The 26,696-nt window shown below is 36.0% G+C and overlaps 1 long non-coding RNA gene across 2 annotated transcripts in view; it reads left to right on the plus strand.

Moving 5' to 3' along the window:
- Positions 1-26,696, plus strand: part of LOC141572435 (uncharacterized) — a 1,196,122-nt gene that overhangs the window by 330,648 nt on the left and 838,778 nt on the right. For both annotated transcript variants that reach the window (XR_012497796.1, XR_012497795.1), the window contains one exon: positions 17,168-17,211. This is a non-coding gene — a long non-coding RNA (uncharacterized LOC141572435). The remainder of the gene's footprint in view (positions 1-17,167; positions 17,212-26,696) is intronic.

A 26,696-nucleotide genomic window follows, 5' to 3' on the forward strand; every position in this document is an offset into this window, starting at 1 on the left:
TCATGCTGTACTGTATATTTATCTTAATTTCTTAAGGGAAGTAATCGTTTATGGGTGGAAATACTGATGGGGTGTGGATTCCCCCCTCATCCCAGAAATTTAAGTAATCTCTACATCATATTTTGGAGCAGTGACATCATGCAAGGTGGCAAATAATCAAGAAGTCAACTGTGCTACTTCAAATCCCAGCACTTGGGGCCATGTGGCTTTGAACCTGTTTTTTAAGGTCTTCAAACCTCATTTTCTCTTTCTGTGAATATGGATACCTATCTGAATTTTGGTTGAAGATGAGAAAACCCCTAAAAATGCTTATGAGAAAGATTTGTTTAAGTCTACTTATTTGAAAATTGTTTATTTTAGACCAGCAGTTTCCACACATGTTATTCTGAAATAGGAGTGAGAGTGAATGCTTTGGAATTTTAAAAACTCCTATTCACTTATCTTTCTTGCATACATATACATATATGCATACATATATAAAGTATAAAATTGCACACACACACACACACACACACACACAGAGGGTGCCAAAAATATGTATATACATTTTAAGAAAGGAAAAAACTACATTAAAATTGTAATACTCAATATATACCGATAACAAAAGATGAATAAAAGTCACATTTGACTTCTGCAATTACAAGAGGTGCTCAAAGTAGTTACCATCAGTGTAATTTTAATAGTTTTTTCTTTTCTTAAAATGTGTACACATTTTTTGGCACCCTCTCTATATATATAATTTTAATTTATATTTATATCAGGCTTTATTTCTTAAGTAAATTTAAATTAATCTTTATTCAAAACCTATCAAAGAAGGTAAAACTCTACTTTGATCTCCAAATATATTATAGATAACACCTTACCAGCTATATTCAAACAGGATTTCATTTTCAAGCAGGTATTTGAACATTCTGCATCATCTGTACTGTGCAGTAGCAGTTCCATCAGTTAGCACACAGAGCATCCTTGCTTTCTGCTTTTGATTGAATTTCTTCAGGAAACAGATTGTGAGCTAGAGATTTGCTTGAAGTAGAACTTTTTTTTTTTTTCTGTTTGTTTGTTTGTGCGGGAGGTGAAGTGGGAGGGGAAGTTGTTTCTCTAACACAGGTAAGGAAGTAAGGGAAGCAGCACTGGTTGGACGGGGATATGGCAACAGACGCCTTAGCAAGTCCCAGGGGGAGCTCTAGAGCTGGTCTAGACTTTAAGGGGCGACTGAAATCAAGGCAAGGGGATCTGGACTTATTAACATCTTATCAACTAGTTGTTAGATTCAGGCTGCCTCTCCTGTCTCTCTCTCTCTCTCTCTCTCTCTCTCTCTCTCTCTCTCTCTCTCTCTCTCTCTCACACACACACACACACACACACACACACACACACACACACTGAGAGGGAACATAACTTTGGTTGAGCAATTTCCAGAAAGGGATATAACTTTAAGGCATCAGCAACCAGTACCCCTGGAAGGAGGAGCAATGGGAGAGCACTGTTCCCAAAGTTGCACTTGGTTTCTTGGAAGTCTTAGGCATTCAATATTTTTGCTGCCCCTACTCTTTCCAGTGGATGAGTCACTTTTCATTGTCTTTTGCTGTATTTTCCTTTTAATTTTCCCTGATGTTTGCTTTGTTATTGAGATTGATTCTTCTCTGGGGCATTTAATTCATTGTAATGTGCAACATTTATTATTTTGTATCACTTTCAGTTTAAATATGAACTTTGTATTTTAATTGTCTTCCCCTTCTTTCTAGCACAAGCATTATTACTTTTGCTCTTTTGCAATTTGCACTTACAGTTAGGCTAATAATGTTCATGCAGTCATGGCAAGCTACCCTAATCTAAGCCAAAACCCACAACATTCAATGGTAGAGATTTATATGAACACAAAAATGAGCATCTGAGTTGCATAATTTTGCTTTGAAATATATATTTGGTTGTATATAATCAACCAATGCACAAATAAAAATCCATTAAGAATGCTTACCAGAATACCAAAATGAAAATCTCTAGTGAAAGTGTTCTAATGAGAGTGCACTCCTAGTTTGTGACAACTGCCCAATTTTCAGTGTTAACATATTTTATATAAATAGCTCTTAAGTTTTTGATATATTACATTTTCATAAACAAATTTATCCATATTTGCAAAATATAGACTTAATCTAATGTTAAACTCAGTTTAGGTCTTTCTTTTCACTGTCCCCTTTGTAGCATAATTTCCTTTTCTTCTTGATTTTCATTTTAAAAATGATAGGAATTTTTTTCAATAATAACATATTTTCTGAGTATATTTAATTATTTGATATAGGTTAGTATCTCTTTACCTTGCAATTTATTCATAATCTTTGGAAGAGTATATGTACGTAAGACTCAAAATCCTTTAAATTTTGTTCATTTTGTTTTAGAATTTACTGTCACAGGGGATGGTTGAAGCAGCATAATTCCGCATATTTTTGATACTAGTTTAATGCCTGGATCTTTTAAAATCATTATCATTGAAATTCAACCTTTTCTTTTTTTCTTTTTTTTCAAAATGCATATTGGTATGGAAACTTTCTCTTTTCTTTTTTTCTTTTCTTTCTTTCTTTCTTTCTTTTTTTTTTTTTTCTTAGCATTTACTGGACATTTAATGATATTAAGAAATCACTGACCTTTTATTTATGTGTAAAAAGTTTTATGATTATGTTATAAAGGGCCCTTATCTGGGGGAGATAAATTCTGAAATATTTATGGAAGAAATAACTGGATACCTGAGATTTGCTTCAAAATAACACAGGTGTGGGCAGGACAGGTTGTGGCTAACTGATGCTCAGAGCTGGCTGGGTATACAGGTTCACTGTGCTATTCTGTGGACTGTTGCCCTAAATTAGAAAAACTTCATAATTCAAGCACATAAAAAGCGACCTTGCAAGGTCTGACTTCCCACTCCCCCTTCCAGCCCAACCCCAGACATCTGCCCCTGGACCAACCCCATAACTGGAGGAGCAGGCATGTCTGAGTCGTCCAACCTCCCCACAAAAACATCTGCAGGAGACATCTCAGGTGAGGGGAGTTGTTTAATGGGGGTTTCACTGGCGGTGTCGCCCTCAGTTGCTCAGCAATTTGCGGCCCTTGAGCACATGGCAAAGGATGAGCTGGATGCTGCTCTCTGCGTGTCGCGCTCAAGCTCTTCATCCAGCCACGCTTGTGTTAGCATCGACGTTGCAGGGCTGCTAGTCCTTCCCAAGTGCCCAGCCCAGGCTACCCTGGGAAGTGGGGAGGCACCCTGGAGCCCTAGCCAGGCCTGGGACTGGAGCTACCTGACACCCAGTAGCACCGCCGACCTAGTGACTGGGCCCAACAGGCCACTGGGGGATCTGCCCAAGAGAGCCATGTCTAGCCGCTGGTCATGCTGACCTGGTATGGTACATTTCTATTTAATTTTTGCCTGAAAAGTTTGAAGATGTTCTTATTTTCACTTCCTGAGAAATTGCTCCAATATAGTCACTGTTTATTATATCATGAGATTTTTAAAATTTCTCCTGAAATCCTAAGATTTCAACATTTGACGTTTTATTCCATCTTCTATGTCTACTATCTTTCTCTTTACTTTAATCTTTGTCACACTTTAGTTTTCCTTTTGTATTCTCAAGAGACTTCTCAGTTCTTGGTGCTATTGCCTATATTTCCTGTAGGTTTAGGTTGGCTTACCTGACACTGGTAATATAATTTTATACTTCATGTACTCTCTTTCAAATAAGTTTGCTGCTGTAGGCTATATTTTAGGGGATTTTTAAAAGTAGAAAATTATTGTCCTTTTCTTTCAACCTCTTTTTCATCTTTGCTTTTCTTATTCTGTTTCCAAAAGTTAATATATCTAATTTTCCCATCTATTGAAAGTGCCTATTTTTCTTAAAGTTTATATTGATTTTCTTAGAATACACATCCTTTTAAATTTTAAAATTTATTCCAAACAGTTTTTTTTTTTTTTTTTTTCATCTTTTACTCCCAGTTAAAGCCAATGATAGAGATATATTCACTTCAAGTTTCCCAACAGATAGGGTCTAAGGATTACTCTTAAATCTTAAACCCAAACATTTTAAATCTTATGGAACCCTGTCTCACTTTAACATCTGGAAGGCAATTAGCTATGTGCAGCTACCATAGAAATTCATCTGGTGTTGCTCTGCAAGACTAAGGTGGACTCATCTCTCATTTCCTACTGCTCTCTTTTCTGTCACTCAAAACCAACACCAACAGTTTTCTGATTTTAATAGACCCTGAGTCGCTAAGCTAATGGAACACTAAAATGAAATCTTTCTTTCTTTTTTTCTGCAAGAGGGGTTAATCTCTTTCATGAGGCAAAGTATAAGTTGGCCACTAAACTATCAAATTCATACCACCTGTTTCCTCATTTTGTCACTTTTTTTGGGTCTTTTTATGTATCATTAAAAAATAGTTGAAAGTTGAATTTGAAGTTGAAGGATGTGTCAAAAGCTGCTAGTTAATTGACATTTTATATTAGATGTAAAACAATTGTTTTTACATCAATTGGCCTGAATCCTATAGTTACAGGTACCTTCCAATTCTGGGAAGAAAATTACTCTCAGGATAAAGTGAATTAAAAGGAAATTTAGTGGGGAGAACATTGAAGTAGGAGGTAAGAATACCGTTTCTTACTGTGGTACTCAGGCTGACTTTTCATGAATCATCACTCATTTTCATGGATCAATTTCTTATTTGCTTCACAAGTATGTTAGGCTTAGTTGTTAAGTTGCATTCATATTCTAGCTGTCTGAACCTGTTTTTTTTCCCTTTTGTTTGCAGTTTAAAAAGTTCAGGGAAAAATGTTACAGTCTTTTTAAGTGTTAGATCTTTTGCAAAGGCAGATTGTAAAGAAAACTCACACAATGTTAATAGCTACTATCTGTTCAAGAGGAGAATTTTAAGTATTATGTGATTCTAATATGGTCTCCTTGATATAATCATGTTGCTAAACTATGATTATAACAGGTACAAATTGTGCAAAGAGGGAGTGATGAATTTACGTTTATTTTTTAAAGCTTTGTTTTATAACATAATACACTTAACTACTTAATTAAAATAGCTGGGTTTGTTCTTTTAAGAGAAAAAATATTTATATGTGTATATTTTTGTAACTACGTCTATAGCTTAAAGCAGTCTCCTGTGACCCTGATACCCACTGACCCAGCATTCATATAACATATTTTCATTGTAGATTTGAATTGGAATAGCACACACTTGTTAACTTCACCATTCAAATATTTATTAAGTTCATACTATGCCCCTGCCCCATATCAACCAGCAAAGATACAGAGATGAAAAGTTGCAACCTCTGCTCTCAAGAAGCCCAAAGGCCAAAGAGAAAAACAGAAGACAAGGTATCATTCAAATGGTGTGATGAGTTCAGAATAGGTAGACAAGAAGTATGGCGAATCTGGCTCAAGTTTAAGGCAGGTTTTCTATATTTTATGATGTTACCTGCATCTTCAAGTGTGAGAAGAAACTGTAAAGATAAAATGAGTTAGCAGGATGGATGAAGGCCATTCAAGGTAAAGGGAGTAACACAGGTATGACATAGTGTGGCACATTTTGAGACCCATGGATAGATTAGGATAGTACATAGGAGCAGTGGAAAAATCACTCAAGACCTGGCGAACCATTTTAAGGAGTTAGAATTTTCTTTGAACAAAAGTGGAGCATAACTTAATGCTTTTAATTGGAAAAAATAGCAGTTCAGCTTTTCATGCATACTTAAAACATTTCAAGTCAATCTATCACATCCAATATTTATACACATCAGTTTTCCCCCCTAGTTTCTTAGCCATAGATATCATGCCTACTTTAATAGCAATATAACCAGCAAATGTATGGTCTGATGACTGTTTGAATACATTAATGCAATGCCAACTTTTAACTAAAAAATATATATATAGATATATTCTGGCTTCATGAAGATAGTTTGCAAAAAGGAAATGTATAAATTATTTAATCATCTTGCTATATCATTAGTTTCTTGAAGGCAAGAATTGTATTTTTCATCCCCAAATTACCACATTGCCTTGAAGACGGTGATTAATAAATATTTGAATGAATGAAAAAGGAAACATAAAATACAATAAGGATCATGTAGAGATCTATAAGAAGTTAGTTTCAGCAATTTGCTTTTATCCTATTTTCTATTTCATATTCATTAGGAAGCGCTGTCCCTTCTGTTCCCACAGCATTTGTTTTTGTCACATGGTTTATCAATGTTGCTAATGAGCTGCTAATGACCTGCCAATTCTTCTGCATTGTAGAAGGAAAAGGCAGAAAAAGACTGTTCAATGGAATATGCCTCAGTGATCTTGTCTATTTGTTTTATATGTCCATTGCCCTGTAGTACAAGAATGTTATACATAAAGTTATCACAGGCTTACTGAGTATGGCTGTGAATATATTATGACTTCATTAAAAATTACTAGTATAATGTCACACAAGTATTCTGTCTCTTCTATATAGGTGGTGTTTTAGTGAAGGGAACCCTAGATTAGCATAACGTCACGGAACATGAGGAAAATATACACATCTCCATATGTAACATTGTGCTCAGTCACTGCTTGCATTTTTGTTTTGCTATTTACTGATTGTATGATGTTAGACTAGTTGCTTCCCATTTCTGATTTCATCTGTAAATTAAGAATAATGCTTGCCTTGGATGGTGTCTGGTGATGATAAACCAGAGATAATACAGGTAAAGCACTAGCAGAATCCTTGCATATTTAAGGTTCTTAAAAATACTGGTTTCTTTTTCTTTCTGTGGGTCATATTGTATGTTCCTGAATCATGCACTCAATTCCATGATTTATCCTATGTGTTATTATACAATCATGGCTTGTGTTTTTCTCATGGTGATTCCTTCAAATAAGTTTTAAGATATAACCTGTATAGTTCCTTTTTTTTTCTAAATTTTACAGTCCTAATTTATCCAATTTCTTTCATGAAGCTCTGCTTTAATAAATATGTCCACTTTTTGCAATCAAAACATGAATCACACAATTTAGTTCTCTAATGCATACTCTTTGTAATTTAATGATTTACTCTACTACAGTCTTAAGTAAATTTTAAAGTCTTGGGGTTAGAGACCAATTCTATTAGAGCTTCTCTTCTTCCCAGATTACTGGGTATCTGTAAATTGCTTGAAGATTGATTATTATTTATTTATAGTACTCAATGAACTTAAAGTAGACTAAGGCAGAGATAGTAAAGCGTGCAAAATACTCCATTTGTCAGTCTGCATTTTCATTTTGCCTGGATCATTTGACTCTCTTGGCCAACGAACTAAGGAAGAGCGTTGTGTGCCATTTCTGGCTTGAGAAAGTGACGTACACAAATCACTTTGTTTTTAAATCTCCAGAAGAATTGTAATATTTACTATAGCTTTCCCACTAAGTTCATCATAACAATCACTTGGGATATTTCTTAAAACATATAGTGTCCTGAATCCCACGTCAGACCTAAGTAAATTGAATTTCTAGGAAAGAATAAAGAATTTCTACGAAAGAATATGGCTTTCCAGAAAGCAACTAAAGTTAATCGTATGGGAAGGAAAGTGTGAAATAATGTTGTTTTACAGTAGGGTGGAGGGTGAGTGAGTTGCTAAAACAAAAATACTTTATGCAACCAGACTGTAAAGACAGTGCTAATTGTGATATAAGAGGTTAGATAAAAGATACACTCACCACTTAATAAATCCTGGATATGAAAAATACTATGACATCACATTACAAGCATGAATTTAGTGTTTTAAAGTTTAAAATGCACTTTCACATAGATACTTGCATTTCATACTATTTCTCTAAGGTTAAATAATATTATTTTCAGTCTATACATGAGGAAACTTGGCTCTGCTACACTTTGCTTCAAGTTCACACAATTAAAAGGCGTTTCTAGTAATTTTAATAGAAATTAAGGATAAGCAGATTTTGAGGTGATTAAAAAAAGGCAGGAACAAAGTTATGCTCATGTCAAAAGATCTTTACTTTTGATCGTGGAAATACTCAGGGCTATTCAGCCCTACTCTTTTGCTAAGTTTGGACATTGTGTTTGTCTTGCTCAAGGCTAAAAATTCTTCAGGTGGTTTTTGAGAATCGCTAACATTTCATGAAAGCAGTTTGTAGAATGGTGAAGAACATGAGCTCTAAAGACACTGTCTGAGTTCAATTTCCGGTTCCATCCCTTACCTGCTATGTGGCTTTGGCATTGTTGCTTAGCCTCGCTGTGCTTCAATATCAAATAAAATGATGATAATCATCAAACATGTAACCTTAGGTTGTAGCAAGGATTAATTACGTAATAAATGTAAAGCACTCAGAAGAGTAACTGACATGTAGTAAATACTCAGTAAGTGTTGGTTCCTCGACAGTTGGATACATTAGAAGATTCTAGCAATCTCTTTGCTATCTAACAGGGAAATAGGAGACCCAGTTAGGTTTTCTACATTGCGGTCTTATTCCTAATGCCTTGTTCATAGCATTTGACTCAAGCCTGATGAGTCATGACAAGCCATGAAGGATGCATAGTTTCCAAACTTGAGTGTGACTCAGAATCACCTGGAGGCCTTGTTAAAACAGATTGCTGGGCTCCAACCCTAGAGTTTCTGATCTGTAAGTCTGGGAGATGCTGATGCTGCTGTTTTGGAGACCACATTGTGGAGTGAAATGGACAAATCAAATCAGATCGTGGAAGACCTTGGAAAGAAGTTGAAGGAATATGGGCTTTTGATGGAAAAGTTAGGTAATGACAGAAGGCAAAAAGATTAAATGAACACAATCATTATATCAGTATTTTCCTAAATGGTAAATACAGATTTGATTTTTGGCATCCAGATTGTTAATGATATTTTCTAAGCTACTCTGTTATCTTTGCCCTTCTGAGACAACCATTATCCTAATGTATCATCTTTCTAGGGCCCTGTATTACTAGCGTGTGATTTGGTGTTTCTCCATCCTTAGGTCAATGTCTCTTACATTTGAGTAAGAATAAAAATCACCTAAATGGTTGCAGATTCCTAGGCCTTGCTGGCACATCGGACTCTAAGTTTGGCAGAGAGCCCAGGACTACCTTTTCTAGCACTCCCACTTTAATTTGATTCAGGTGATTTGTGAACAACACGTGAGAAATGCCTTAGGTGTTTGCTCAAATCCCACCTGCTCTTGAAGCAAGACTAACTGTTGCATTTTTTTTTTTTTTTTCATTTTTAAAATGTAATTTTTATGTTTATGTGACCTTTCAGTCCCATTTGTTACATTTCATTAAAATCTGCTTGGTCTACTTCTTTTTCCAATTCCAGCATTTGGTATAAGGCATTTATAGAAAAATGACTTGAAAGCAATTTAACCACAAGCTCAGCCAAATTAATTTAGGGAGAATTTAGTAAACAGCCTTTGCTTTCTGTACTTAAGTGATCAATTTCAACACCTGCTTTTCCTTCCAGATGGAGTTAATTAACATTAAAATTATTGCCTATAGCAGAGACATTTTTTGTTAATACACAGCCCTCCAGCTGCATCCAGAGTCCTGGATTTCTGAAAAGTAAAACAATAATCTCTATGAGAAGCACACTTATCATTTAACTATTTGAAGATATGCACATAAGTGAGATTTTAGAGGGGAAAAAAAAACTAACATGTATGAAGTGGATACTATGTGCCAGGCATTTTCACATGTAAGATCTAGTGCAATCGTTAGAGCTAGCTAATGAGTGGTTTTATTCTACTACCTATTTTACATATAAAGAAACTGAAGATTAGAAAAGTTTTGTAGTATTTTGGACATTCCACAGTCAGAAAGTGGCAGAACAAGAATGTGAACACCTATTTAACCAAAGATCATGCTCTTTCCATTACACTGGTATTGGTTTGCAAACTGGCTCCCAAACATGACAGACAAGGAGATACCAAAGAAAGAGACAAACCACTTCACATTTGTAGGTGGCAGTTTTAATAAGCACAGTAACTTACATACTGAGGCTTGTCCTTGAAGGTGAAAAGACAAGTAGATCTCTGTACTCTCCCACCAGAATCTTAAAAGTTTATATAGAGGCCTTAACAGGGTTTAATAACATGTACAGTCTAGATAGTCTCACCGACACATTACTTTTTCGAGGTTGTCTCTTTGAAATGCCTCTGGTTGTGGGAACAGTGGGCAAAATGTACATTCCAAGGATGGAGATGGGGATAAGAAGCCTCCAATTGTCCAGACCCAGCTCAATAGGAACTCATGTTCTCTTGAGAACCTTCTCCAACAGCTGGTCTTAGCTTAAACTGAAGTGAAGATTCAACATTTTAAAAAAGAAATTCCTAGGGAGTGTGAGGCAAAATATTTGGTTTGGGGTACTTTGTACTGAGATAAACACAACATTTTAAATATTATAAATTATGCACACACATGTACACACATATAAAATTCATGTGAAGCCCCAGTGTAGTGTGACATCACTAAATGGTCCATAATTATAGTGCACTATGTGCCTGAACTTACGTGGCAGACACTGGGCTTATGGGCTTATGGGCTTATGTGGCAGACACTGGGCTAGGAGTTGAGGAAAGGTCAAAGGCAAAAGAAAGATAAAATGATTATTTCAGTGGAGTTTAAATACAATAATGAGATATCCAGAAGATACTATGAGTTCAAAAATAAAAGGGAAATTTGCTGAGGAAATGGCTATTTTAGGGGTAAACAGTTGCTCCTGATACTTCTCATTAACTATTTCCATAATCCTCATTTTAGTGAGATGTTTGACATAGAAATATTATTTTTAAAAGGCTGTTTTATGAGTTTGGGGCAGGCTATTCCTTCAGTCTTCTTGTTTTTTGTTTTTTCTTTTTGTTTGTTTTTTTTTCCTCTACTGAATCTCATAGTAACAATCTCAATCGTTTAAATGTTACAATCTAAGAAGTCTAAAAAGATAAAGGCCCGGAATGACTAACACAATTAGGAATATTGTCCATCATCATCTTCTCATGAAAGATCGTAGGTTTGCCTTAGCACAAACAGTGGCTTATTTCTGTAAAGAATTGTTTGGTGATTGGAACTATTGGGGGATATAGGTAAAACAACAGTAAGGGAGATGTATGTTATAGAGAGATACACGGATATATGTATACACATAAATACACACAGTCAGTTCCCATTATTTGTGGTAGTTCTATAAAGTTGCCACAAATTCTAAACTAGCAAATACTAACCACTGTTCCTAGGTGAGATACAGGATTAAGTTCTTTTGACTTTCTGGTCACACTGTAGTCAACCTATCCGTACACAACCTTGTGTTATATGTGAAGACGTCTTATTTAGTATATAGTGTTGATTCATTAACATTGAAACCACAGCCAACAGCACTAAACATCATACCTGAGCAAAGCTTGTCAAACACATATATTATAGGTGGTGCAAAAGTCATTGTGGTTTAACAGGTTAAAAATAATTGCAAAAACTGTAATTAGTTTTGCACGAACCTAATAATATTTTCTCCATAAAGCATGTCACAGCCTTCTAGTGCATAGAACACTTCACAGCACTTTAGCACTACACTTGGGGGCCATCATAAATAGTGAAATCACCAATGAACAGCACACAAATGAGAAAAAACATGGTACTGAATAGACCATAAAAGGACACATTTGTTTCCAGTATGAGCTCTGAGAAAGAAGGCAGAGCTTCACCTCGTTGCACCACAGCTGGGAACCAACATGCAGGCTAGGTGACTCAAAATTTTTGCCATTCTTCATATGTCTACAAATGACTGCAAAAAAGTCACAAATGTTGACTTTGGGGTTACAAGTATATTTTAACTAGTAAAGAAATGTACACAAATAATGAAGATAGATGTACATGTCACTTAACAATTATTTAAAATATTGTAGTAGCCTCAGTGACAGCAATATAACACCCCTCCACACACACACACACACACACACACACACACACACACACGAATCTTTTATCTTTTTTAAAGGGATATTTCATTTAGAAAGAATTAACTTAAAGCATCCCATTTCCCCATTATGTTTAAAATGACTAAGAGAGAGTGCTCTAATATAGTCAAGTGTATTGCTCAAACTCACTGGCTCTGGCTTGCAATCCCATTTAAAGCTTTCTAGCACTTACCAAACTCTCTAAGGCACTCTGTAACTTCAGGAGGGGGAGGTTAAGTGATTCTTGGGATGGCTTAATGTAAAATTTGGCGTTCTGTTTTGTAGAATTTGACCTGTGTCTTTACCTCCCAATGTATTTTCAGTAGTACAGCATCAAAAGCTATAAAGCAAAGGGAAGTGATTCAGTTGACATAGGTTTGTTTGTTTGAGGGGGTGGGTTGGTAAAAGTTATTTGTTTTTGTTTTGTTGTGTTTTAATTTATATCCTAAGGAAATACACTAGGGATATTTAATGCCTACTGTGTCATTGAGCAATTGCTGTACCACAAAGCATCCCCAAACTCAGTGACTGAAAAGAAAACACCATTTATTCTCACTCACATGTCTCCCAGCTGGGTGAGGACCCTCTAGGCTCAGCTGAGCAGCTTTACTTCTGGGTGAGGTAGCCAGGCTGATGTACTTCTGGGTACAGGTGGGTGGGTCAGAGGAAGGGGCTCTCCCGCACGCAGCTCTCATCTTCTGGGCAATCCAGGGCCAGGACAGATGCACGGATGGAAAAGCAGAAATACCCAAGGCCTCATGAGGACTAGGCTTGGAATCATCACACTGTCATTTCTACCTTATTCTACGGACCAAAGTAAGTTACAGAGCTCAGCCCAAGTTTTTGGGATATACTCCTACTCTTTAGAAGGAGCCACTGCAAAACTGCATAGCAAAGGGCTTAGCTACAGGGAGGAAGGGAGAAGTGGAGCCCTTAATTCAATCTACCACACCTGCTATTCGTTGGCACTGAGCTGATGCTATTTAATAGGTCTTAACAGATATCATTCTTTCTTTTTCCCTCCCCCACGTCTTTATCTGTGGTAATTATGCTTTTTTTAAATTCCAATTATGTAATGAGGATCCTGAGGGTTAGAGGGTCAAAATAAATTGCTCAGGTACTCAGAAAGGGAAAAAGCCAGCATTCACATGAAGCATCACAAGACTTCAGACCTGAGCTCTTAACCACAGTACTGCTTTGTCAAAGGAAATGCCTACTGCATAGTAGGGCCAGAAATCAACCCCGGATTTGCCTTTTTCAAAGCTCATTTTCTATCATGCCATACATACATCTGTTATATAAAACAGAAACGCCATTGAAAGAATTCACATACTAACCTAACCTTTCTCCTCGTTCTTTCAGCATCCATATCTACTATGCTAGGATATTTTCAGGTCTCTAAAATATGTAAGATACATCAGTGATCAGTTGCTTCTCACCATTTCCATCACTACTACCATGGTCCTAGCCACCACCATCTTTCACCAGGATTACTGCAATAACCTTCTTACTCATCTCCCTGATTACACCTTGCTTGAAACGGAATCTATGCTTAATAGAGCAGCCAGAATGACCCTTTTAATAAGGATTGATGTTTGCTCAAAATCCTGCAGTGGCTCCCCATTATACTTGAAGTAAAATCCAATTTCTTTTCAATGGCCTGCAAGGGCAAGGCCCTCCTAACCTGCCCTTCCCCCCTCCCCCCCACACCACCACACACACCCTTATTTGGCTCCATCTCCAACTACTTTCTCTTACATCCACTCTACCCCAATCACACTAGTTGTTGTGTTTTTTTGTGTGTGTTTTTTTCTCTCAAAAAGTCAGGCAGTCGTCAGTCCTAAAAAACCTGCCTTTGTAGTAGAATCCCCTCTCTGGAGCAGTCTTTACAGAAATAACCTTCTGTTTACCTCCCTTATCTCTTTCAGTTGTTTGCCCCAATGTCAGTGAGCCTGTCTTGAACACCCAATTTAAAATCACAAACTGCCTCCTTCCATTCTCCATGTCAACTTCTATCCTGCAATCTGCAATCACCTTACCCTGCTATACATTTTTCTTTTCTGCCTAACACTTTAAATCTTATATTGTGGGGATAGAGTCCCAGAGAGCAGTTTCCAGGCTCTCGGTCTCATCTGGAAAGGTGCTAGGTTGGGTAGTAGATGGCCATCAACTGTGACTAGTTGGCCATTAACTGTGACTAGTTGGCCATCAGCTGTTACCGGTTAGCCATTAGTCACTGATATAACTGCCATGGCTACACTAGGGGCTTGGTTGTTGGTTGGTTGGCAGATAAGTGGACAGCAGATTGCGGATTGTGTGGCTCCTGCTTCCTGTGTCTCCAACCCAGCCGCCAGCGTGACTATAGTGGTATGACTCCCCTATCTGTGGCTCCATTGGTGTTCCTTTTTGGCCTCACCATATCCTGTGTTCTTGTGCGGGGACTGGGACCAGAGATCCCATATATTATGTAATATAATTAATTACCTATTATGATTATTGTTCATTGCCCATCACCCAGTATTAAAATATAAACTCAAAGAGGCAGGTTCAGTCTGTGTGTCCAGTGCTGTGTCCTAAGCAGCAAGAAACATGTCTGGAACATAGCAGGCAATCTATAAACATTTGTTGAATGAATGAATGAACTACCCACTGAGGTGGGTTTCCACAGTGTATAATCTTTAAACAAACACCAATGTTATTTTGTAATGAATGCAAGATCTACAAATCATTACTTTTGTGACTGAGAAAATTAATATTTAACAGCCTTAATTTTCTCTGAAATGATGAGCAGATTGTCAAGGTCTTAGGAAATAACTTTCATTTTTGACAGTTTCATGGTTAATTTGGATTGCAACATCTGGCCTCTGGAGTGTAGCCAAGAACTGGGAGTATACCAAAAAAGGGACAATGTATATTTTCTGACCACATGGATTCAAACTACATTTTCTGGATCCATTTATAGCTTTTCTTAAAATGGAGAACTGCCATTCACAATGAGCTATCCTCCTTCCCCTCTCCACCTGCAGCCGTTTATTCTTGCTTCACTCTAAGCATGTGACAGAATCACTTCTCTAATTGCTAGCAGTCACTGTAGTTGGTGGAGGTTGGGTGGGGGTGGGGATAGGTTGGCTTTTAGCTAGATTTCAGGGAGCAGGGAAAGTCTGTTTTGCTGCTGCCATTCCTTGATTCGTATTATGTGTGGGCATGGGAGTGAAGGAGTATATTAGTTTGCTAAGGCTGCCATAACAAAGTACCACAGATTGGTTGGCTTTAAACAACAGAAATTTGTTTCCTCACAGTTCTTGGGCAAGAAGTCTGAGGTCAAGTTGTTGGCGGGGTGACTTCTTCTGAGACCTCTCTCCTTGGGTTGTAGATGGCGGTAGTGTCTTCATATGGTTTTCCTTTGTGTGTGCTCATGTCTGTTTCTGAATTTTTTCTTCTTATAAGGACACCAGTCATATTGGAAAAGGGCCCACTCTAATAACCTCATTTAACCTTAATTACTTCTATAGAGGCCTTATCTCCAAATACATTCTGAGGTATTCCAACATATGGATTTTGAGGGGACACAGTGAACCCATAACTGGGAATCACATGAATGAAGAGAACAAGAAATTCATTATTTATATTTGTTAAAGGTGCTTCCTTTATCCTTATTTGCTCTGACAAGTAGAGGCATTCTTTGAGTCTAGGATAAAGTTACTGGGACAAGCCAGTCATTCAAAACGGAAAATGCCCTCATGGCATGGGTGTACAGGTGTAGGGATCTGGGTAGGTGTTTACTAAATTTTGAAATTCCTTTTTAGGTCTACCACACAGAGACACTTTCAAAAATTTAAAAATAAATAACAGTTTTAACTATGAAACAATGGCAAGAATTCTCGTTACCAACCCCTTCTGTCACAAATATAATTGTTTTTTTTCTGCATAATCTGTTTCCAAGTTTTTAGTTGATCCCATATTGCCAAAAAGAATAAAAATTAGTTTCTGACTGAATAGCTGAGTGTGTTGGCAATTCAGTCGGTCTCCTTGTTTCTAGCAACATTATATATTTGTTAACTGATGATCAAATAATGAGACTGTTCGAGAGAGCCTCTTACCGCTGCCTTCCAGACCTACATCAGTCCCTTCTCTGGAACAATACTTTCTAAACTCATCTTTTCAAGCAATTTTCCAAGGATTATAAAGCTGGCCTGATGAATCTTTCTAGCTGATTACAATCTATTGGTCTTCCTCATTTAGGGTTTGAACTCGCTGATCTATGAGTAAAAGTAAGGTCCCAGGTATCTTGCTGTCATTTAGCATAATTTTTTTAAAGAAACATAAATAAACATCAACAAATAGTCATCTTCATTCTTTTAAAAATATGAAATTTCCTATGTATTATCACCTATTTAGGTATCAACTTTATATGTGTGATATATTTTTACTATTTAATATTTTTTAGTAAGTATTACAAATAATTACTCTCTTTGAGTCTCATATATCATATTTCTGGGGCTAAGAATGCCACAGGTTTTTAAAGGGTGGTTTGAAATCACATAGCTCATTCTGAAGCTAAAGGGCACTAATTATTCAGTCCCTGTGATTTTCTGTATTTCATTGTCTGCCGCATGTTAGGATTGATATTTCTGAGTTGGAACTCTGTGTGTTAATCAGGAGTTATCAAACTGTTCTGGGGGACACAATCCTTGCCAGCTGGCTGATTATGTCAATAAAGTTTAATTGGAGCACAGACATACCTCTTTGTGTACATAGAGTTCAGTAGTTGAGAAAGAGATTGCATGTCTGTAAAGCCTAAAATATTTGCTGTCTCTTTAAAGAAGTTTGTCAATCCCCATGTTATAATAGAGGCTACAATATGGCATCTCTATTTTTTTTTTATCACATCTGTTTAGACAACTAAGTAGGTGTAAACTCCAACTGGAACCATTTTTATCCTAGATGTATTTTAACCCTAGTTGATGCCTTTGAAGAATTTACTGAATTTACTTCCCTGCCATAAAGTTTTAGGATCAGTTTGTACAGATTTACCTGTCTATGGAGAATCGATACTCATTATTGTCATCGAAGTGCATTTTGGCTAAATCCCATACATTTAAATTGTAGCTATGTTAATGTAGTTTCAACAGTTTGATTTCTATATTTACTATAAAAACTCAGTTTTTATAGTTTTTCTTCTATAATTTAATTATTATTATTATTATTTTTTATTTCAGTGTTGATTTTGTTCAGAGATCGGTGCCAAAATGTAAACTGACTGGTGAGTGACACCGCATTTCTTAATATCATGCAGTTTTAAAAAGCAGATATTCTGGTATGGTGGTTTTCAAATCTAGAAACTAAAACTGTGACTTATGGGGGTTGGAATATTCTATTCTCTTCCTGCAGATAAAGTAGCTAGAATATTTTATCTTTCATTCTCTCACTTTATGACATGAAAGGTGAAATAGCTCAATTTGCAAAATGGCAAAAGATAAGTGAATTAAATGACTTGGAGAATGTGTGATGTTTGTGTTGTCTTGAATTATATTTTAAAGGAAAACAAGGGTCCATATGAATAAAGGAAAGAAAAGTAGAGAAACTAATGTGAGAGAAACTATGGATTGTTAATTTCTATGAACAATTTAATTTGCTTAGATTTTATATATTTTAAATTCTTAGCACTCGATGAAAAAATATGGACCATCTGTGAAATTCATTCTCATATATGCCTTAGAAATATGGAAATGAATGAGTCATTCTTGTTCTAGGATTTGAATAGGGTGGAGTATTTAGTTTCTTTTATTTACCAAAGTAATTAACTTTTGTCAAAATATTAGGTTTCCCAATATCATAGCATGCACATTTAATAATCAAGTTTAATTTAATCTGGGAGTTAATTTTGAACTAAGTGATTTTGAAAGTTGGCTTAATAATTTTATTGGCAGGTAGCATTTTTGTTGTTGTTGTTGTTATTCATGTAGCATTCAAGGTGAAATAACCATAATTACAAAGTCACAAATTTTATCATAAACCAATGGAAGTCTAGTTTCTTTCCTAATAAATAATTCAGATGTTCTGTGGATCTATGCTCCTTATGTATCTGTGTAACTTAGCTGAGAAGCAATACAACAGGAGGAATTTTGTTCTTGACTTAAGTGTGTAATAAATTAGATGGCTTACTCAAGAGGAACTGTTGGTGTTTGCATCTCAATTACTTCATTGAATAATGCCAGATACCATGGGAGACTCATTGGAAGTACAATACATATACATTTTAATTTTGACTTAGAAATTGGAATTTATATGGATGTCTACATATGATGTTTTTCTTTTAGATATCTTGGCAATATATTTTTAATCTTTTTGGGGATTAAAAGAGAAAATCTTATTATAGGAGTTGATATAGATACTCATTCCATAGAACTTACTCTTTGCTACTATATGATAATAAACTCGGTTTGTTCCTATAGCATTTCTCTTTTAAATATTCATTTTGCAAGTGAGACAATGCTATCTGATATCACAGGCAAATATGGTAGTGTTGAGCAATTATAATCTATATTCTAAGTATAAGTTGAGAACATGCTAAAATAAAATAGTTCTGAGTTGTTTGTTTGTTTTTTTAATATCCCATGAAAATCTAGAAATAAATAGAACGAATTAAAGGGGAAAAAAAAGAAATTAAATCAATGAGTAGAAGATAACAGCAGTTTTAAAGTGAAAGAGTAACAGAACTAATTTTATGTGAATATGCTATCTATAAAATAGAAAGTCAGAGCATCTGATGATATGTTTGGTTGTTTAATATATTATGTTATTTTAAAATGAAGCATATGAGATATGATGAGACATCTTTCTTGAAAATTTTTTACGCATGTGTTTGTTACCTTAACTAGGCACTCTCTGATTGGCAGTCATATTACAGATAACCCTAATATAGGAGACTGCAGAAAAATGCTATAAAGGACCTCTTGAAATTTAGCATGGGAAGAACTAGTTGTTAAATGTCCATATTGGTGAAATTGTACAGCCATTTAATGGGTCCAAAGAAGCAGCTTTGGGTTTTAATTCCTTCACCATTCACCTCTCATAAGGACAACCATTTTTAGTACCAGTATTTCTGTATTTCATTTACTACTACATTAAGGAATTCATAAGGAATATATAAATCTATATGTTAAATCAGGAGAAAAGTAATGGTTCATTTGTGGTACTGAATTGGAAACACGAGAAACTAACTGATATTTATGATTCAAATACTTCATATGGATGAAAGAGTACATTTAACTTTTATAGGTAAGCAACTATTTCCCAAACAGTTATAACATAATGAATCAGATGTCAAGAATTGTTGTATCAAAGGCTTGCTCCTGGGTCTAAGATTATTTCCTCTTGTAATGTAAGAATTTCTAACTGGTTTGAATATTCTTTCTGATATATAAACCTTGTTGAACAAGAAAATCATTTGTCTAACGTAATTTGTTAAAATTTCCCAACCATATGACTCTTATTGAAATTTGTTTCCTTGATAATGCCACATACCAATACAAAGTCCAGAAGGATATATGAATTCCGTAAAATAACACTGTTTAAGATTTATATTTGTCATTAAAATTATGACTGAAGACACAATTTGGATGTTGATACCTACTGTAAATTAGTAAAGGTTTATTTGTAAGTAACATTTTGTAGCTGTGTAATGTTCCAAGGCTGTGAGGTTTAGGAGGATAGAGACTCTGGTTTACTACTGAATCCTGAGCAAACGAAGTACTCAGACTATAACATACATTAATAAATAGTTGTTGATTTAATAAATTAGTCAATTATATGTTTGAGGTTAAGACTGTGGGTAAACAGAGAATGTTGTTGTTATTATTTAATTATAACTTACACAAAACGTCATGCTTGATTTTGGTAAAGGAACAGTATTGCTTATGTTTAAGATCAAGGACTCTGGATCTGGAATTTGGGGTTGAAAATTTTGTCTCATACAAAGTAAATGACCTTGTGCCTCTCTATGTCACATTTTCATTATCTCAAAGTACTGAATGAGTGAATTATTTTAATGAGCTTAGTGATGTGCGTTTTACACAATAAGCTTTGTGTAGTTATTAGCAATTTTTATTTTCATTGTTGCTGTTGTTGGAAATCAGACACTTCTTCTATGCTTACAGGGTTTGCCTTCTAGTAGGAGAGACAGATATAAACAAAACTATAATATAAAGCATAATACATTTCAAAAACTTGAAATAGAATACTAGGAGGTATTTAATGAGTGAGGACTTTGAATTGTTTCATTAATGAGGTTGCATCTTAGCCTGGCCTTGAATGATTTCATATTATTGTGAAATTTCTCATGTACATTTCAACATCAGAGGACAGTGTTCTGGGCAAGATGAACAGCGAGGAGTAGTTAAACTAAAGAGGCTTGGAAGATCAACAAAACAGCATTATACCGAAATGGCATTTAAATACTAATTAACTTACTAAATAAATGCCCTGTTTAAAACACTAATTTTATATAGTTTCCTGCTAACATTTACTCTTTAACTTGGCTGTCAAGGCCCTCAGTGTCAAGGTTGAACTCCAATCTTATCTTCCAACATTCTCCACCTACCAGTCCAATTTCATTTTATGCTCCAGCTATTCTTTTTCTCTCTTCCTGAATACCACTCTGTACATTTTCCCTCTGCTTTCAAGGATCTTATACCTACGCCTGCCCAGGACAAAATTCCAGCCTTCTATATAATTCATGTTTAAATATAATTTCCTTTATAAAGCTTTTTCTGACTTTCTGTGTCATTTGAAGTTTGACAGATAGAGACCACACACACACACACACACACACACACACACACACACACCACAAGGTGGAAGATTAAATTCTCAATTTATTTAATCAAGGGTAGAGAATGTTATTATAGTGAGTTTGGCCATCCAGAACTGGAACAGATGTAGCCTATTTCAGTGTGGATTCCCTTGGCCCCCAAATCCCTAAAGTGTGAGGGCTAGCATGCATCTTCCAGTGACACTGTCCACACATAATAGAATCTTACTGATTTGGGAAGCTGAATTTCTTACTGGGCCATGATGCTTACATAATTGGTGTTTTCATTACTCTCCATGGAGAATTATACATATAATCTATATGTGCTTCCATTTAAGGGAAACATTGATTCCCACATTCTGAACTAATTTGAGTCACAGTGAAGGGGTCTCATCAACTGGGGAAACCAGGGATACGGTGCTGAATAGTACTTGCATTGAGAGCACCGGCATTGCAGAAAACTCAGTTTTCAAATGCCTTTTTATATGATTTGACTTTTCAACTTCTAGCTCCCATAGCATTCCTTTCTACTATGAGCTGGGCTCAAGGCTGGACACTGCCATGATACAGCCCTGTCTTCATGGAGATCATGGTACAGTAGACAACACAGATCAATAGCCAGCTAATTTAAATGCTAATCTGTGTCACCATAGAGACATGTAGTAAGTGCTATGAAAGTATGTAAATAGGGTATCTAATTCATTGTATGTGAATGAGAAGTGCCTTGGAGAAAGTGACACTTGACGTGTTGGAATGAATTAAGTCAGTGAAGAGGTTGGAGAGAGCATTCCAGTCAAATGAATATCATATTAAAGGGCCCTGGAATAAGAGTATATATAATACATTCCGGGAGCTGCATATAAATCAGCATTCTGGCTTCTGCCTAACTAATGTCAGAGTGCCTTTTTGTGCACTCTGTCCAAATCATAGTACCTCCTAGTTGAGCAATTTTTTTTTTTTTTTTTTTATGAGTTACTTGCTGTGGTCATATCAATGTGCTGGTGTTCCATCAAAAAAAAAAAAAAAAATGAATGTCTTGATGCACTGAAAATATTTTACTTAGAAACGTACGCGGTGTGTGTGTGTGTGTGTGTGTGTGTGTGCGCGCGCTCGCGTATTAGAGAATGATAGGTAGGTAGGTAGATAAGCAGACAGAGACATAGAAGCATTTAGGCATCTGCTAAGGCTTTATCATTAAGGATAATTTTGCGTTGAGGTCACATTGTTCTTGCATTGTGTTTTTTCACAGTCTGCACATGTTTCTGAAAAACTTTCATTTGAGGAACGCCACTTTTATTGTTGACACTTGAGTGATTATCTTGTTGACTTATAGCACATTGATTTATGTGAAATCCTTTTTTTAGGCACTCGATAAATGCTTGTTGACTGACTGAATTTCACAAACATTTAAGATAAGAATGATGTATATAGTGAAGTCATTTTGCCAACAGGAAACTAACTGGGTGTCAAGATTTGTATACAATGTAAATCATAAGGACATGAGTGTCTTAAGACTGCCTGGAGGAAGCGCACAGATGCACTTTTCCAAGCAACACATTAACTGTTGTGCAGTTTATGGCTGAGAAAAGGCTTCAGGCAGGACCAAACAAACTATTTTTGAGACTAACAATAGAGTAAATCTCCACTGCATTTTCTATATTTTTATAGCATCATAGAGTGTACCATGAAGCAATGTCCACATATCATAGACAAAACAGATAAGAGCACACATTTTGGAATGAGACAGTCCTGCCTGGAGCTGACACCCAGACTTTATCGTAACCATCTATGTAGCTTTGGACATGTCTTTTAATTTCTATAAGGATTGACTTATACAGTAGGCTGGATAATGCCCACCCTTCTCCGACAAGCTGCCTATATCCTGATTCCCAAAACTTGTGAATATGTTGCCTCACATGCTAAAAGGGATTTTGTAAAATGTGATTAAGTTAAGGCTCTTGAGAAGAAGAGGTTATTCTGTATTATCTGGATGAGCCCAATGTAATAACAAGAGTCCTAATAAGAGTGAGACAAGAGGGTTAGTCAGAGATGGAGATGAAATGACAGAAGCAGAAAATGGCACACCGTTAGGGAGATTTTGCAATAGTAAGTAGTAGAGGACAGACTGTCTTCTAAACTCATTAAACAGAAATCAATCATCAGGGATCCTGAAGAACATTTTAACTTTTTCTCTTATTTTTATGGTTAAACAGGCAACAGAGGAGAAATTACTTCTTCAAGTTCACATACCCAATTCAGACATATAATCTTTGTCTCCTGCCTTGCAGATCTGTCTTCTCTCATTTATTTGTTATAAAAGAAACCAGCACCTACCTACAGAGCTTTTCCGGGGGCAGCAGTTATTCATTCTGAAATGATTAGGACTTACTAAACCAGATTTGGTTTCTCAAGGTCTAGTTTGCCATGAGTATCCCTTTTTCTCTGAGTAAAACCCCATTAGCCAAAAGCTCAGCTTCACTTTTGGCTTAGAATCTTACTCACTTACAATCCTTGAAACCAGCTTGAGATTTATTTTTTCTAAGATCCCACATTGCTCTTGAGATTTTTGCTGAGTCCAAGGTCTAAATAATTTGCATTCATCTACTCAAAAAATATTTACTTAATATCTACTATCTTTCAAGGACTGTCCAAGCTTCTGAAGACACTATGATGAATAAGATGGTTCAAGAACTCAAACACTCTGAAGTTCAGTGAGGTATGCAGACAAGTAAACAAGAAGTAAAAATAAACCCTGGTAAGTGCTATGATAGAGGCAAGAGCAGGGTACGGTGGGAGAGAGAGGAAGGACAGCTACCCAGTGTTGCCGCAGGAAAGGGTGTAGAGTTGATCAGAAATGTGTTGGACTAGTTGACATTTGAGTCAAGTCCTATTCCTAAAGGACACCAAGGAGTTACAAGGGAGACAATAAGGGAAGGATGCAAAAATGGGGCCATAGAATAAGCAGCATTCCCTTAGGTGTGTGATAAAACGGAAACTGAAACAAAGTTGGAGGTTTACATGCCTGGAGCACAGAATGGCATTTGGGGGGTTTGGAATAAATAGAATTGAGAGTGAAGAGAGAGAGAGACAAGACTGAAGATGAGTAGGATCCAGGAAGGAAGGATCTGGCAAAACATGGAAAGGAGTTTGGACTTTATCGGGGATATGCATGGGTTTATAATGTGAGGAAAGGACATAATCATCTGATTTTGGAAATAGCTCTCTTACTATAAAGTAGACACTAAATTGGAGAAGGGTGAGCTTAAGGCAGGAAGGCAACATTATAGGCTTTTTATCCTAATTAAGTATATTATAAATAAAGGAATTTAAGGTATCCATATTAGTAAATGTTTGATATTTGTAAATATTTGATATTGGAAAGTACACAATTCACATACTTTATAGTTTGAATTTAAATAATATGAATAAAGCTATTATGTACCAAATGTGTCCCTGCTTACTGTGCCCTATAATATATGCTGGGGTCTGGTGATACTTTAGACTTTATGAGTTTCTGCTCTTAGGTCATCCTATCAAGGGAAAGATAATTATGATATTTAACTTAGTTACTACTTCATAAGTAGGACATAAGCATATCTGATAAAAGGAATAACATATTCTTCACAGAAGAATTTGAAAGTCTCTACAGAAGTAGCAATTGAACTTGGTCTTAACATATTTTGTCTAAAAGTTAAAAGAACAAAAAAGATATTGGAGCCAAAACAGGAACAAAAATGAATTAAAACTTACATTTATGAAGATTACTTTTTTATATCTAATTAACAACAAATAAGCAGGTATAGTACGGAAGGTGCACAGGGTGCAAGAGTGAGAGCCTGGTGTAAAAGAGTTCCCAAAGCACATTATGCAACAGACGAAGCAGATAAGGTGTTTTTCTGTGCATTTTAGGAAGACATCAATGTCAACATGGAAGTGACATAATCAAGTATATATATATCTAAGAGAACTCTTTTGGGAGTGAACAACTTATATAATGTATGAAAGAGCGAGGGCCATTGGTCAAGACGTCTAAGTCAGCGGCTCCTAATTTTTTAAGTTGGAAAACCATTACATTTTACAATTTAATGTTTTTCTTATTCTTACTTGGTGGGAGTTGTATTTGTTTTATAGAAACTACAGAAGGTTTTATGTGCATGTATCTCCAGAGACCTCTTATATCGCTGGGACTCCTCAGTCATCCACAGTCAATGACTTAGCACTGATGGAGTCAAAGATGTGCCTGGGTTAAGACGGTAACAATGAAGATGCAGATTGAGAATGATTCAGAAAGTAGACATGGCAGGAATTAGTGTTCCATTAGGTGAGGCGAGACATGTTGGAGAGAAGAGGGGTAGAGGAGTAGGGAGAGCAGTGGGTAGGTCAGAGCCGCCAGCTAGGTAAGAGATGGTGTGGTTGGTAGCGGATGGTATTGTAGAGGCACTTAGCAAGAGTTGGATTGGAAGTATGTTTTGGAAGTTAGATCTGACAGAATTTTTGGTTGTATTTGAGTCATACAATGATTCCAATGTTTGGGAACTGAACAATTTGGTGAATGGTAAGGGCATATGTTATGTTGGGGAATCACCGAGTGTAGAAGGAACATGTCAGGCATTGGAATCTAGAGCTGATTATCATAAATGTTGTGTATTTGTTTTTTTGTCTGTGTATTGTTAGTCTTATTGTCTGTTTCCCCGATATAATGCATACTTCGTATGAACAAGGACATATTCCTGGCTCTACTTCTAATGATGAACATGCAGTGTGACTCATAGAAGGTACCAACTATTTGTTGAATGAGTAAGCTTACCAGAGCCTCTCTGCTTACATCTTTTTTATGTGTTGGGTAATTTTAAGAGTGAAGGCCCCAGAAACAGACTATCTGGTTAAAAACCTTACTTTCCGTATTCACCAGCTATTTAACTCTGGATTACTTCATTTCTCATCCTCTGTTTCTTCATCTATAATAATAAAAAAAGACCAATAATAGTACAATTTCATAAAATTCTGATGGTAAAATAAGTTTGTAAATGGAAAGGAATTAGAATAACACCCTAGTAAGTGGTTAAATGTTCAGGGAATGGTGCTTATTAAAATTATTATTTGATAGTTTAGTGGTTACCAGAGGGTAAGGGGGTGGGGGGTGGGAGGTGAGGGTAAGCGGGATGAAATATATGGTGATGGAAGGAGAACTGACTCTGGGTGGTGAACACACAATGGGATTTATAGATGATGTAATACAGAATTGTACACCTGAAATCTATGTAATTTTACTAACAATTGTCACCCCAATAAATTTAAAAAATAAATTAAAAAAAAAAAAAAACACTGCATGAGTAAGATAAATTAAAAAATATATATATTTGAAAAAAATCCACAGGTAAAATATGTTTGAAAACCATTACTGCATTTATGTAGAAGGATGTTTTCTTTGTTACATAATGATTACAAAACATTTTGCACTTGAGACACCTTTACGTACATTAATTGTCCTTTTCAGATGTTTGTATGCTAGGCTGGTTTAATAGCAACAATAAATAAATAAGCAGCAGCAGTGTGCTAAATTTTGTTTGTGGGTTTTATGAATGTGTGGATGTGTATGTATCAGAGTGGGGTGGAGGCCTGGAGGGCAGAGAGAGATACATGATTCAGACAAAGGCCATTATTGTTGGGTTTTCAATAATGTGATTTAAAGGTAATCTATCTAGAGTGATTTGATGTCAATTTTTAATACTGTCTCCCATGGGAGGTTTGTCTTCTGTTTTGTTCATAGCACTTTGACTGTCTTTACTACCTGGAACCAGTGGCTCTAAATGGAATATCCATTCCACACTACATACCTCACACCATCCATCTCCATGAGCACCAGGAGAAGCTTTAGAGGAGTCTTTGCCCCACTGAGAAATCATATGACACACCTGCTATTTCTTAGAAAATGA

The sequence above is a fragment of the Rhinolophus sinicus genome, linkage group LG06 (assembly GCF_036562045.2).
Source record: "Rhinolophus sinicus isolate RSC01 linkage group LG06, ASM3656204v1, whole genome shotgun sequence".
Lineage (NCBI taxonomy): Eukaryota > Metazoa > Chordata > Mammalia > Chiroptera > Rhinolophidae > Rhinolophus > Rhinolophus sinicus.